Source organism: Bubalus kerabau, chromosome 23, assembly GCF_029407905.1.
Source record: "Bubalus kerabau isolate K-KA32 ecotype Philippines breed swamp buffalo chromosome 23, PCC_UOA_SB_1v2, whole genome shotgun sequence".
NCBI lineage: Eukaryota > Metazoa > Chordata > Mammalia > Artiodactyla > Bovidae > Bubalus > Bubalus kerabau.
The window spans coordinates 12,092,117-12,105,559 of record NC_073646.1 but is presented as its reverse complement, the minus strand read 5'-3'; the positions used below and the strand labels follow the sequence as shown (position 1 = coordinate 12,105,559).

At 47.5% G+C, this 13,443-nt stretch overlaps 1 protein-coding gene across 11 annotated transcripts in view; it reads right to left on the bottom strand.

Annotated features, from left to right (window-relative positions):
* Positions 1 to 13,443, bottom strand: part of SNX29 (sorting nexin 29) — a 587,227-nt gene that overhangs the window by 162,919 nt on the left and 410,865 nt on the right. The window lies entirely within an intron of this gene.

Below are 13,443 nucleotides of genomic sequence, written 5' to 3'. Positions count from 1 at the left end.
TCACGCCACGCACACTGACACCAAGCTGCTGCACCTCCTTGTGCTAAAAATGGGGCTGTGTTCCTGCCTTCATGCCCTCCCTTCTCTCTGAATAGAAATGTCTGTCGGAGAGCTCCTGAGCCTGCTGCCTCCTGTCGCCAGCCTCATGCTCAACCCAGGCAGATGACGTGGCCCTCGCCCACGACAGTGCCACCTCGGGGGGCTGTGTGGAGCACCTGGCGTTGGAAAGCATCCTCAGAAAACAGCTTTACCTTTCGGGAAATTAACCTTGACAGACGCTGTGTCTCAATATAAAGCTCTGGGGTCGAGTGAGGCCCTCTTGGAGTTAGAGGCCCCTTTCTCGTCCGATCCTAGAGGCTGCTCCACAAGCGAGGCAGACCTGAAGCCCAGAGACCAGCCTGGGCTCTGGCCTAGCAGCACCCTCCCCACATGGCAGCGGCTCCGGGCAGGACTGGGGGGCATGGATCCTCTGCTGTCCTCAGGGAGCAGAGCAAGAGATGCCATGCTGAGGACCCAGGTGGCACCCCTGGACTCAGCTTCTAGGCAGAACCATGTTAACTAAGAGGGAAAACGGGTACTGAAACTGATTTTTGTCTGGTTTGGTTTGGGTTTTTTGACCATGCGGCATGCTGGAACTCAGCTTCCCACCCAGGCATCGAGTCTGTACCCACTGCACTGGAAGGCAAAGCCCTAACCATTGGGCCACCAGAAGTCCTACAAAACTAGTGTTTTCTAAACTGTGCACTGAAACAGCCCTGTCACAGAAGATGTCCACAGATATTTGAAGAAATGGAAGGGAACGAAGCTCTGCTCAGCATTCCCGCCAGGGATTCTTGGGGCCTCCCTGTGCTTCCCACAGCCTACCAGGTCAGATCCTGATCTACTCGAGCAAGTAAATCACCTGACCACCTCCTTGCTGGTCCTCAGTTGAATAAATGGGAACTTTCTCTAAGCTGGAGAGAGAACAGCTCAGGATTTTAAGAAAGATATGTAGGGTGGAACATTTTCTGCAAAGTCCCTTTATTCTCAACAGGGGCTAACGCTAGTGGGTCGCTCAGGTGTCATTGGAGCTGGTCTCTCCAGGCAGAGAGCCTGCGGTCAAGCACCAAGAGCTGTAAGTGAGCACATCTGTCTGATGACTGTGTGAATCGGGAGCACCGATTCACCCAGTCGGGGTTACCAATGAGCCCCAGGACTCACTCCCATGCCAACCAACGGAGAAAGGCCTTCCTCGATGACCCCATCAGATGCAGCTCCACCTGAATACGCCCCAGTCCCCTTCACCACATCACCGGTTTTATTTGCTTCCCAGTGGGAACTGTTGAATACAATTACACTGTGGGCTTATTTTTGGAGCCTCTGCACTGGGATATGAGAACCTTCCTCCGAGAAGACAGGGTTTGTATCTATTTGGGCCCATCAGTACATCCCTGGGGCACAGAAAACAGTCTGGCACAGAAGGTGCTCCAAACATATTTGCTGGTGGGGTCCTTGGTTGGTTGGCTCAAAAATGAATGAATGAATGAGTGAGTGAGTGAGTGAAGGAATAAACAACCAGAAAGAATCTTGTGAGCCAGCCCTCCCTGCACTCTGACCTCATGGGGTCAGTCAAGGACATGAGTAAGAGCTTGGGAGACACCAGCCACAGAGCGGCATCCCTGAACTCAACACTCTGAAGTAGAAAACGTTTATGTCGTTGTTTCTTGACTTTGTCTGACTCAGGCAGAAAATGAAAGAGCATTTTACATAATATGGAAGGACTCGTTTTCTGAAACTCTGCAAAAGGTCAGAGTTTTTTAAAAGGAGGAATGAGTATTTCACTGATATGTTCCATCAGAATTGGGCTTTTCACTCCACCGCAGAGCTGCGAGCATCACTCTGACACTGCGGATCGATAACAGGAATGTAAGAACAAAAGGAAGGGCCAGCCCCAGAGAGAGAATCAGCAAGAAGGATTCAGTCCTCTCCTCCTCCTCCCAACGCCCCCTCACTCAGTTAAGGGAGTAAAGTCATCTACATCTGCCCCTGCGATACCTGCATGGTGGGGGTGGTGGGGAGGGGGGGAGGGTGCTGGTCCTTCCTCCTCCAGGTTGCTCTCATCTCTGTGGGGGCCTGGGATCCTCTGCCTCTCTTACCTCCTGGCTCATCCTGGCTCAGCATGAAAGACTGGTTCAGGGACTTCCTGGAGGCCCAGTGGCTAAGACTCTGAGCTCCCAATGCAGGGGGCCCAGGTTCAATCCTTGGTCAGGGAACTAGATCGCGCATGCCACAACTGAGAGTTTGCATGCTACAAATAAAGCTCTCACATGCTGCAACTAAGACCCACAAAGTCAAATAAATAAATATTAAAAAAAAAATACAGACTGGTCCAGGCATCAATTCTTCCTGTAAGCTTCTATGACCTCCCACCACCACTGGCAAGTGAGTGAGGGTCTCCCCTTATTTGTCCAGAGCAGCTTCTGCAGAGCTCCCTTACGGTGCTGCTAACAATGAGGGGGATAGACATAACACAGTAACGACCACCATGTACTAAGTGAAAAGTGAAGTCGCTCAGTCGTGTCTGACTCTTTGCGACCCCATGGACTGTAGCCTACCAGGCTCCTCTGTCCATGGAATTCTCCAGGCGAGAATACTGGAGTGGGTTGCCATTTCCTTCTCCAGGGGTCTTCCCAACCCAGGAATCGAACCCAGGTCTCCTGCATTGTAGGCAGACGCTTTTACCATCTGAGCCACCATGGAAGTCTCCTATCATGTACTAAGTGTGAACGATATGTAGCCCAGGCACTATACGGAGTGTCGTACATGTAATCTCATTTTATTAATTTCACTTGATCCTCATAATCCCTCTGCAGGCTGTGTACCACCATCCCCATTTTTACAAGTGAATTAACTGAGCCTTGAGGGTGTTATACAACTTGCCCAAGGTTTCAGCTCTCTTAGAGATGTGATGTCAACCCAGGAATGACCTGATTCCAAAGCTGGTGTGTCTGATCTGTTCCCTGCAGCCGACAACATATCAAGTTATCTACATGTCCCCTGGATGCCAGGGACTTCACAGTCGTTATTCTAAGCTTCACCGTGACCTCTGAGTTGGTGATATCATCTCCAAAGTGCAGATGAAGAAAGGCACGGGCAATTAAATAAGGTGCCTATGCTCACAGAGCAAGAAAACAGTAAGGTCAGGATCAGAATTCGTATCCATCTACTCCAGAAATCCAGGCCCTTTCCCACTGTATCACACTGCTGCCCCCTCCTCCAACCGCAGATAAATTTATAAAAAGAATCTTGGACTTCCCTGGTGGTCCAGTGGTTGAGAATCTGCCTGCCAGTGCAGGGCACATGGGTTCAATCCCTGGGCCAGGAAGATTCCACATGCTGCGGGGCAACTAAGTTCTAGCACCACAGCTACTGAGCCTGCACTCCACAACAGGAGAAGCCACCACAAGGAGAAGTCCACACGCCCCAACTGGAGATCAGACCCTGTTTGCTACAATTAGAAAAAGCCCAGGCACAGCAACAAAGACCCAGTGCAGCCAAAAATAATTTTTTTTTTTTTTTTAAAGAAAAAGCATCTAAAATATAGCATACAATACCACAGCCATTGCTGAGACCTGGGCTCACCTGGACCACAGGTTTAACGTGGACAGAGAAGCCTGGAGGGCTACAGTCCACAGAGTCGGACACAACTAAAGTGACTTAGCATGCACACAGGTACATCAAGCTGTGTCTGCTCACTGGTACGTGGATGAAGGCAGGGAGGAAGGAGTTTGCTGAGGTCTGTGAGGACATGGCTGCCCTTGAGAAGAATCATGAAGAGGATGGAGTGGATAGTGCTGAGGGAGAGGATGTGGGTGACGAGTATTAACCTGTCTGCTGCAATTTGACACTCCTGTCTTGCATGCGTGCTGAGTCGCTTCAGTCCTGTCCGACTCTGCGACCCTATGGACTGTAGCCCGCCAGGCTTCTCTGTCCATGGGATTCACCAGGGGAAGAATACTGGAGTGGGTTGCCATGCCCTTCCCCAGGAGATTGTCCCAGCCCAGGGATCAAACCCGAGTCTCCTGAATTGCTGGCAGATTCTTTACTGTCTGATCCACCAGGAGACGGTCTTACTTTTGGTCCATGGAGCTGTCCATGGTGGCTCTATGTTGTCAATAAAGGTGATATTTCTTTTAAAAAAAAAGATAAAATACAGCACAGGCCTGAAGGATATCATGGTCCTCTGTAATTTCTCAGGACACTGAGAAATTGGAAAAAAAAAACAATGCTGAATGACAGGATTTGTTACTAAAACTAATCAGACAGGAAGGTCAGAGACTGTGGCAGCTTGAGTCCTCAGGCAGCCTACATAAACAAGCCACGGTCAGCCTCTGCAGTGGCCTCAAGGCTAAGACGCACCCGTCAGAAAACAGCCAGCGAGCCTTTCTCAGGTAATGTGCTCACTCAAGCTACAGCCAAGCAAACCATCTCCTCCCTTTCTTTGCAGCCCTATCTTCTCTACAAAAGTCTTGCCCAGTTCCTGTCTGTGGAAGGCTCTGAGCCACTTCCGGTTTGGTGCCATTTGACTGGAATCCAAGTTTGTTCAAAGAAACTCTTGAAATGGTTAACATGACTGAGTTTATTTTTTTATCAGAATGAATGGGCAGAGAAATTAAATTGCTATGGGAGAACATTATACAGCTGTGAAAGATGACTTTACCATCAAGTGCAGAGTGACATGGGAAAAATGAAGCCAAATGAAAAGGAAGACACAGGAGTTCATCCACGGGATGATTCCACCCAGAGCAAAGTGCACAGAAAAAGGGCAAATGAAAGATATTAATTGTAATTGTATCTATGCAGTGGGACTGAGTCATTTGTTTTCCTTAGTTCTAACTTTCTTTTATTTTCCAAATTTTCTATAATGAGCGTGTGCTACTTTTAGCATTTTAGCATTTTTAAATGTTTTTTCCCCCCCTTAAAGCAACTGGCTATTATGAACTAAGGCTGAGAGCTAGATGATTTTAAATCCTCGGAATGGACGCCATTCTGAGTTCTGATTAAGGGTAATTCAAGCCTTTGAAAAGTCCAAATTGTCTCTCTTGATTTTGGGAGGCGAATAATTGCATTTTATACTAAACTTATTTGCAGCTCAAATACAGCTCAAAACCTTGTTTTGATTACTTGTTTAGGGAAAGAGTAACATCAGAAAATGTAAGAATCACATTTGCATGATGGGTGATGAAGCAGGGAATTACAGTTGGGGGTAAAAAGAAATGGAAAAAAAAAACCCAACAACCCTGAATATTCAACAGCATGTCTTGAACATAAAGCCTATTCCTACATCCACATTCAAACCCAAAACATTTCCCCTCCACACCATCTTCTGCATCCTCAAAGACAAAAGCTGCATTTGGTAAAGGCACATGGGGTCCACGTGTTTCCACCTGACTTTCTTTAAGCAGACTGCCCTGGGAACTTGTCCTCAGAAGCTTGTCTTTCTGTCATGAAGAGAGCTGACTGCTTCTTCAGTCACAGCATCACTTTCAGCACGAGAGAATCCTGATGCCTGAGGTCAGCAAGATACCAAGGAGGACCCCTGGGCTCCCTTCCCCATGACCTCCCCCAGGGGCCTGGCCTTTCCTGATCACAGACCTGGGTCTGAGGCAGGAGACAGGTGGACCCAACAGCTGGAGTCTTTGCCTGTGGATAAATACTCCAACATGAAGATAATAGCAGGAGCAAAGAGGAGCTGAGGCCTGCCCAGATCAGAGATAAAAAACCACACATTCCTCATTCTCGAGGTCAAGGAGACCTTCCTGACTACACACTCGCAGAAAGACTCCCTGGAGGTCATAAAGGGGGGGATGCCACCCCACAGTAGGTGATGTCGACCTACCCATAGGCCTCTTCACTAGGATCCATCTTGGCTAAGAGATGTATACACACACAGCAGAACACCCTGAGATACACCAAATACAGACTCAGAACATGGCAAAGCAAGATGACTGGCCAGAGGAAAAACCCAGAAGAAATACGCAGAAAATTGATTCAATCTACTTCATTCTACCATGAGGACGCAACTCTCTGAGCTCGCCTATGTGTCTATCCACACGTACTCTTTTTCCTCCCAATAAACACCTGTTTCACTACTTTCCATCTCTGTCGGGAAATTAATTTCTACACAGCTGACAGGCCAGGACCTCATCACTGGCTGCTGTTCCTGGCAGCCTAGTGGCTAGGATTCAGCACTCTGCCTGCCATGGACTGACTTTAGTCTCTGGCCGGGAACCAAAACCCTGCTTCTAGCTGCTTCAGGACAAGGCCACTAGAGATTAGGTCTTCGGCTGTTTAATCAAGCAGCTCCAAATACAGAGCTGCTTGTTATTCATTAGGTCACTACTTTTTTGATTAACCACTAAATAAACATCAATTGAATAGAGTTATAAAGTCAAGAGTGATTCCGGCAGCTAAAACACATTTTCCCTTTTATTAGTGATTTTCTTGTTTTCCCCATTACATGTCACCAAGAAACAGCCATTTTTGAGGAAAAAACAGCCATTTTGAGAAAAAAAGATAAGGAAAAAGGAAGAGAACATTCAAAGTCTCACTGCCCAGATAGAATCATTTTTGGTTCATGTCAAAGACTATAAACCTGAAAGCCTGTGAGGGTTAAAACTTTTAATTACTTGCCAACATTTAAAAATAAGAGATCTTAGTGTTTAAACCTGGAGAAGGCAATGGCAACCCACTCCAGTACTCTTGCCTGGAAAATCCCATGGACGGAGGAGCCTGGTGGGCTGTCTATGGGGTTGCTGAGTGAATTCACTTTCACTTTTCATTTTCATGCATTGGAGAAGGAAATGGCAACCCACTCCAGCGTTCTTGCTTGAAGAATCTTAGGGATGGGGGAGCCTGGTGGACTGCTGTCTAAGGGGTCGCACAGAATCGGACATGACTGAAGCAACTTAGCAGCAGCAGCAGTGTTTAAATCCAGGTTTCCATTTAAAACTAAAAAGCCTAAAGATCAGAGACACGGAGTCCCAGTTTCTGCATGGTGACACTCGGCTAGCACTGAGATCACTGACCTGGGTCATTTCTTGCCTAGACACTATAGACATCTAGGTTTACTACAGCTAGTCTAGAACTTTCCATTTTATATTTCTTACGCTAATGCACACATTTAAAAATGGTTACTTTTTAAAATGAGATTAAACAATATATTCTATTCAGTTACCTATTTCCCCCTGACTTGTCACATATAAGAAATAATCTCCCAAGCTTGTTAGGGAACTGTGGACCAAAACTGCCTGCTAGGCGCTTGAATAAGATGTCTCACAACGTGAGGTCCCAATAAAGAACACAAAACTGATGAGCCACCAACAAAACCAACTGGAAGGATTTGGGAGGGGCCAAAAAGAACGAGGAGAAAATAGCCCATAATATGTTCTGCCAACCTCCCAGTCCTATCCTGACTGAGAGAGGCATGTGCCCCCAGGAAGGACCCTGAGTCAGATCGAATATGGGCAGGGTGAGATGACTGGCCACAGACAACCTGGAAACTAACCCCACCTGATGAACCCTGAGACTTGGAGCTGCGAGGCAGAGCAGTTTTCCTGGGTTCCCTGATCCTGATGCTCTCCACTGGAGCAGCCTTTTCAAACGCCCCTCTCTGTCAGCACATGTGTCTCCTGGGACAATTCATTTCCGAGTGTTAGATAAGAATCCACTCTTGGGCCCTGGAAGGGGTCTCCCATCCTGGCCACAAGCTAACACAGAAGACCTCCATCATTTTTAATAGCTATATAATACTTATCTATCTTGGCTGACTCTTTCATGAGCAAGCATTACTTGTGAGGTCTATCAGAAGTGAAGTCGCTCAGTCGTGTCCGACTCTTTGCGACCCTGTGGACTGTAGCCCGCCAGGCTCCTCTGTCCATGGGATTCTCCAGGCAAGAATACTGGAGTGGGTTACCATTTCCTTCTCCAGGGGATCTTCCCAACCCAGGGATCAAACCCGGGTCTCCCGCATTGGAGGCAGACGCTTTAACCTCTGAGCCACCAGGGAAGCCCGTGAGGTCTATCAGTGTAGTCCAATTCTCCCCTCTGCGGGGCCTCCTCTCTGCCATCCTCTCTGTAAGAGGATTATTCCTCCCGGTCCATTACCATCAGGCTTGACCTGCGTCTTGTGGAAGTGATGTGTGCCACTTCTGAGCACAAGCTTTCAGACACAAGCACAGTATGCCATCCTCTCTCTTCCCTCTGCCACGAGAGCAGGATGTCCTGGCGGCTGCTTTGCTTTGGATCCTGACACGCAGACAACGCGGCGCCTGAACACAGCTGACCCGGGATGGATGTGTAGCGCGAGTGGGAAAGAGACATGTAATACACTTAATGTTGCCCAAAGCCAAGAGTGGGGGCTTATTTCTTACAACAGCATAATGAAGCCTCAGCTGATCAATATATTAAAACATTAAAAATTAAAATAATTAAAAGATGATCAAACCATCTTACAAAAAATCTCCAGCCAGTGTCCAAGCCTGGGCCTGAAGGTTTTGACAGGATGTGGCTGGGGCAGGGGCCCCGTGTACCAGCTGGATCCGGGACAGGAGGGCCCCTATCGGCCCTGCAGGAAACACCAACTCTCATGGCAGAGATGGTTATTTATGTCAGTGGTGTCCAAGGGTAAAAGAAAGAGCCAAAAAACGCAGGCAGCTTTAAGAGGTGAGATGCTCACAATATAAAAGGAACTTAGCAATGAAGGGTGACCGAGGGAGCAGCAGAGCCCTGACACTCGTGCGCTTCGTGTGCACACCGGGACAGACGCTCTCAGAGTAAGAACCGAGATCAGCCTGGGCTTTGATCCTGGTTTCTCAACACGTGCTGAATGACCCAGCTTTCTCCTCCCTCCCGGCTCCTCCACTGTCACCTCGAGCCCCATTAATCTAAGCAACCCTTATCAGCCACCCATCATCACTAGGCCCCAAGAGGGCCTGGTTTTAGGGGGAATTTTTTATGACCAAAAAAAAAAAAAACCAAGTATATTTAGAATAAGCTGGCTACACTTAAGTTTAAATGATTCTGATTTTGTTGGCAACATCCACAGCACCAGTCACGAATGCATGCTTCTTCTATCAGACCAGATCGGGGGGTGACCTTGGCCACATCAATGTCACGGGGCTTCTTCACAGTCTGCTGGACCTGGTGTTCGCTGGCCCTGACCTCCACAGTGAGCACAAGTGTGCCGGGAGCTTCTGCTTTCTGCATGGCTGACTGGGCGGTCAGAGGAAACTTGATGATGATGTAGTGGTCAAACATGCTTCTCCTGCTGAGCACAACAGGCCCATCCAACAGCGTGCATTGGGAGGAGGATGAGGAGTATTTTCATAAAAATATTTTTAATCTTTTTTAAATTGGAGGATAATTACAATGTTGTGTTTCTGCTGTACAACAATGCAGATCAGTCATAACACAGTCATATATATATATATATATATATATATATATATATCCTTCCTCTTTATTTTGTTTTTAAATCTAGCTTTTCATTCAACATCGTTTGTAAGATTCATTCATATTATTGGATACAGTTATAGATCTTCATACTCCTTGCTGTCTGGTGCTCTAAGTGTGTGAATATGTCAGAGATTACTCATCCACTTTCTGTGGCTGGCCATGTCACGGTTGTTATTTTCCTCTTATTTATGTGTGTGATTAATAATTGTTTTCCCCTCGCTAGCTGGTAACTCCACAATGAGAACAGCCTACTTTATACATTCTCATCACTGTGACTCAATCCTTAACATGGTGCCTGACGCATAACGGGAGGGAAGACGGGCATGCAAGGAGGGGAAGGAGGCAAGGAGGGAGAACACGTCACTAGTATATCCAAAGACAGGACCCTACCTCCAAATACAAGGTCTGTTTCAGCAATCCAGTTAATTTCCTAGTTCCTGCTTGCTATAAGCTCCTTTCTTCCTTGCATAATTCACACTAAATTAAGCCCCCAGGCTCTTAAAGGATTCCTGCCTCTCGTTGCCAATAAAGATATTTAGATGTTATTAAGTAAAAATTTACAGGCACCGGAAGTCTCTGGCTCTCAAAAAAAGTTTGTTACTAAGATTCTAGCTGCCTGGGGAGGGGCTCTAAGACAGAATATTATCGTCCTCATGTTATTAGCACGTTCAAGACAGAAAACCATCCACAATTATCTTTTCAATTTTCTTTGTAAAGTATGCCCTGGTAGGAGGAAAAAAGCAAACAAACACTAGAGGAAACTCCCGCACGAGGTGGGGAACAAAAGAAAGCGATTTTCTGGTATTGAGCTGTATGAACTGCTTGTATATTTTGGAGGTTAATCCTTTGTCAATTGTTTCATTTGTTATTATAGACAACCAGCAGGGATTTGCCACGTGATGCAGGGAGCTCAAACCCAGTGCTCTGTGACAACCTAGATGGGAGGGATGGGATGGGAGGTGGGAAGGAGGTTCAAGAGGAAAGGGACAAATGTATAACTATGGCTGATTTATGCTGATGTATGGCAGAAGCTAACACAATACTGTAAAGCAATTATCTTCCAGTTAAACTTTTTTTAACTAAAAAAAAAGTGCTAAGAGGGCTTCCTGGGCAGGGACTTAAGCCTTGAACAGTGGCCACACCCTAGAGGGACCCCACCGTCCACCCCACCTCACCCAGACCCCACCCTCTTCCTTCTACCTCTGATGGACATTGACAAGACAAAGTCACCGTCTACCACGTGGGAGCAGAATTTGGCTTCTGGGATTTGTGTATTACACATCATCCTTCTAAAACTGAGTCTTTTCAGTCCTACCTGTGAGGCTCCAACTCAGTCACAGGCATAGGTGAGGCCACCTGTGGTCCTGCTCCCCTGTGACTGACCAGTTCAGAAGATGAACTTATAACTTCACTCTGCGGAGCTTATGCTCTGTGGTGAAAGATATGAACAGCCTGGTATGAGACCCCTGCTGGCCTCACTAGCTTTTACGCCCACATGCCTTGACTCTTCATGCAAATCCTTATTTTCCCAATGCATGCATATGCATGTCTGCCTGTTCATTCATTTAATAAATATTTATCGACAGGCACTGGTCTAGGCCACAGGATACAGCAGAAAAATACAACAGTGCTCGTGGAGAAAGTGCAAGAGACAGAAAGTAAACAAGCAAGCACATAAACACACAAAAGAAAGCGCTCCAGTGTGACAGCAAGAAGGCTGCACACAGGAGACATGGGTCTGTAAAGCACCTACTATGTGCCAGGTACCATGCTGGGCCCTTTTCTTATTCTTCCACCAATCCTACATGAGAGGTGGTCAGTAGCTACATTTTACAGTCAAGGGACACAGGTGGTAAATACACACAGCTGGTAAGTAAGACAGGTGGGCTTTGCCTTATGATTCAGAGACCAAGGTGGTAAAAAAAAAAAAAAAGAAAAAAAAAAAGACTAGCAGAAGCCAAGTTGGCCACAACTTCTTTGTTTTTCATGAAAAGAGCAAGAGGTCCAAAGTGAAGGCACTGCCACTCCTAAAAGCCAGGGCTGGAGGGGGGGAGTCAAAAGCAGCTACTCTGTGCTCTTAGCAAGTCTCAGCAAGGATCTAGTCAGGGAGACAGGGCACGCCAGGGTCCCCAGGGAGGTATGGGGACTAAATTGGGCTTTCCACCCCCAGGCTCTGCCGGGTGCTTGACTGTGAATGCCCAAAAACCAGCTGTGATGTGCAGAAAATCTTAACAGTGAAAAGATTCTTGAATCTTTCCTGATATGGTGGGGTATTTGAAGGAAATGTGTGCCTCTTCTTACTCCTGCAGAGGAAATCAGAACTTTCCCATCGAGGAGCTGTGTGAGTTTAAAGGAGATAAAACATGAAGAGAACTTGGCACAGTGCCCGGTACAGGGGAAGGACTTGGCAAACAGACCTGCTCCCCTCGTCAGCCACTGCGATCCTCCTCAGTTATTCTCAGCAGTCATCACCAGCACGCTCATCAGTCGTCCTCATCAACCACCTTCCTCCTCGTCATCAACCATTCTCATCCTCCCTCCCCCCCACCACCATCCGCACCTTCAACCTCATCAGTCGTCCTCCTCAACCACCTTCCTCCTCATCTGTATTTCACGTCTATCTCCTTTCTTAGGGCTTCCCTGGTGGCTCAGCTGGTAAAGACTCCACCTGCAATGTGGGAGACCTGGGTTTGATCCCTGGGTTGGGAAGATCCCCTGGAGAAGGGAAAGGCTACCCACCCCAAGTATTCTGGCCTGGAGAATTCCATGGACTGTATTGTCCATGGGGTTGCAAAGAGTCAGACTCGACTGAACGACTTCCGCTTTCTCCTTTCTTAGAGAAACTCTGTTAAGAAAAAGGCAGCATTTTTCTCTTAAAGAATACAGGATTGGAAGGTCATCTGGACCTAGGTTTGAAGGTCATGCCTGCTACCCACCAGCTGTGTCACCTCGAGCAGGTTACCAAACCTCTCTGACCTCAGTTTACCCATCTGTAAACAAACAGGAAAATACTTTCCCTCACAGGCTGGTGGCAAGGAATTGGCATCATGTAATGAAAGGCTCAGTATTAGGTGTTTACCGTTAACAGTGGTCTGTGGGTCTCTTTCCCACGTGCTTTTTTCAGGTACAAATGGACAGGGTCAGGGCAGACTTGGTAACACGACTCCGTTATTTACTTCCACAGTCCAGCACGAAGCCGCCGCTGCAAAATGCACCTTGCCTTCCTTTCCTTTCCAGGAGCTGAAGTGCTTGAACCTCTTTTCCCTCTAAGTCTTCGGGACCACAGCAGACCAGCAGCCCTAGAGGTGAGATTCCTCCTCTTCCCTTCCTCCACCCCATAGGACGGTCATTGCAACGTCCTTTGGGACTCCCTGAGACCCCAAATCAGCATGCTTGCTCCTTTCTCACACTCTCGTCTCTGCGGCTCCTGAAAAAAAAAGCAGCCTCCACGTGGCCGCCAACTTGAGCTGCCTCCTCCGGCTCCAGACAGAGCAGTCTGGCAGAATCTCACTCAGTGGGGAAGTCTGGCACGGAGCTGGGATTCACAGTCTCTCTGGATGTGCCTGCCGGCGGCACAAAGAGATAACCTTTAAAGGTTGGACTCAAACTGCTTTTCAGTATCTGGAAGGGGTAGAAGAAAAGATCCAAAACTTACAGCGACAGCCCCTCTTCTCCCCCCGGCCGCTCCCCCGACCCCAGGCTGACTTTATTAGGAGACAAAGGCTTCATCGAGCCCAGACCAGGGAGGAGGAAAAAACCCAAAACACAACAGCCTTAATGGTTCAAGTTCATCAGTTCAGATGAATGCATACTAAGCTGATGCAAGTGAAAGTGAAAGTCGCCTAGTCGAGTCCAACTCTTTGCGACCCCATGGACTATATACAGTCCATGGAATTCTCCAGGCCAGAATACTGGACTGGGTAGCCTTTCCCTTCTCCAGGAGATCTT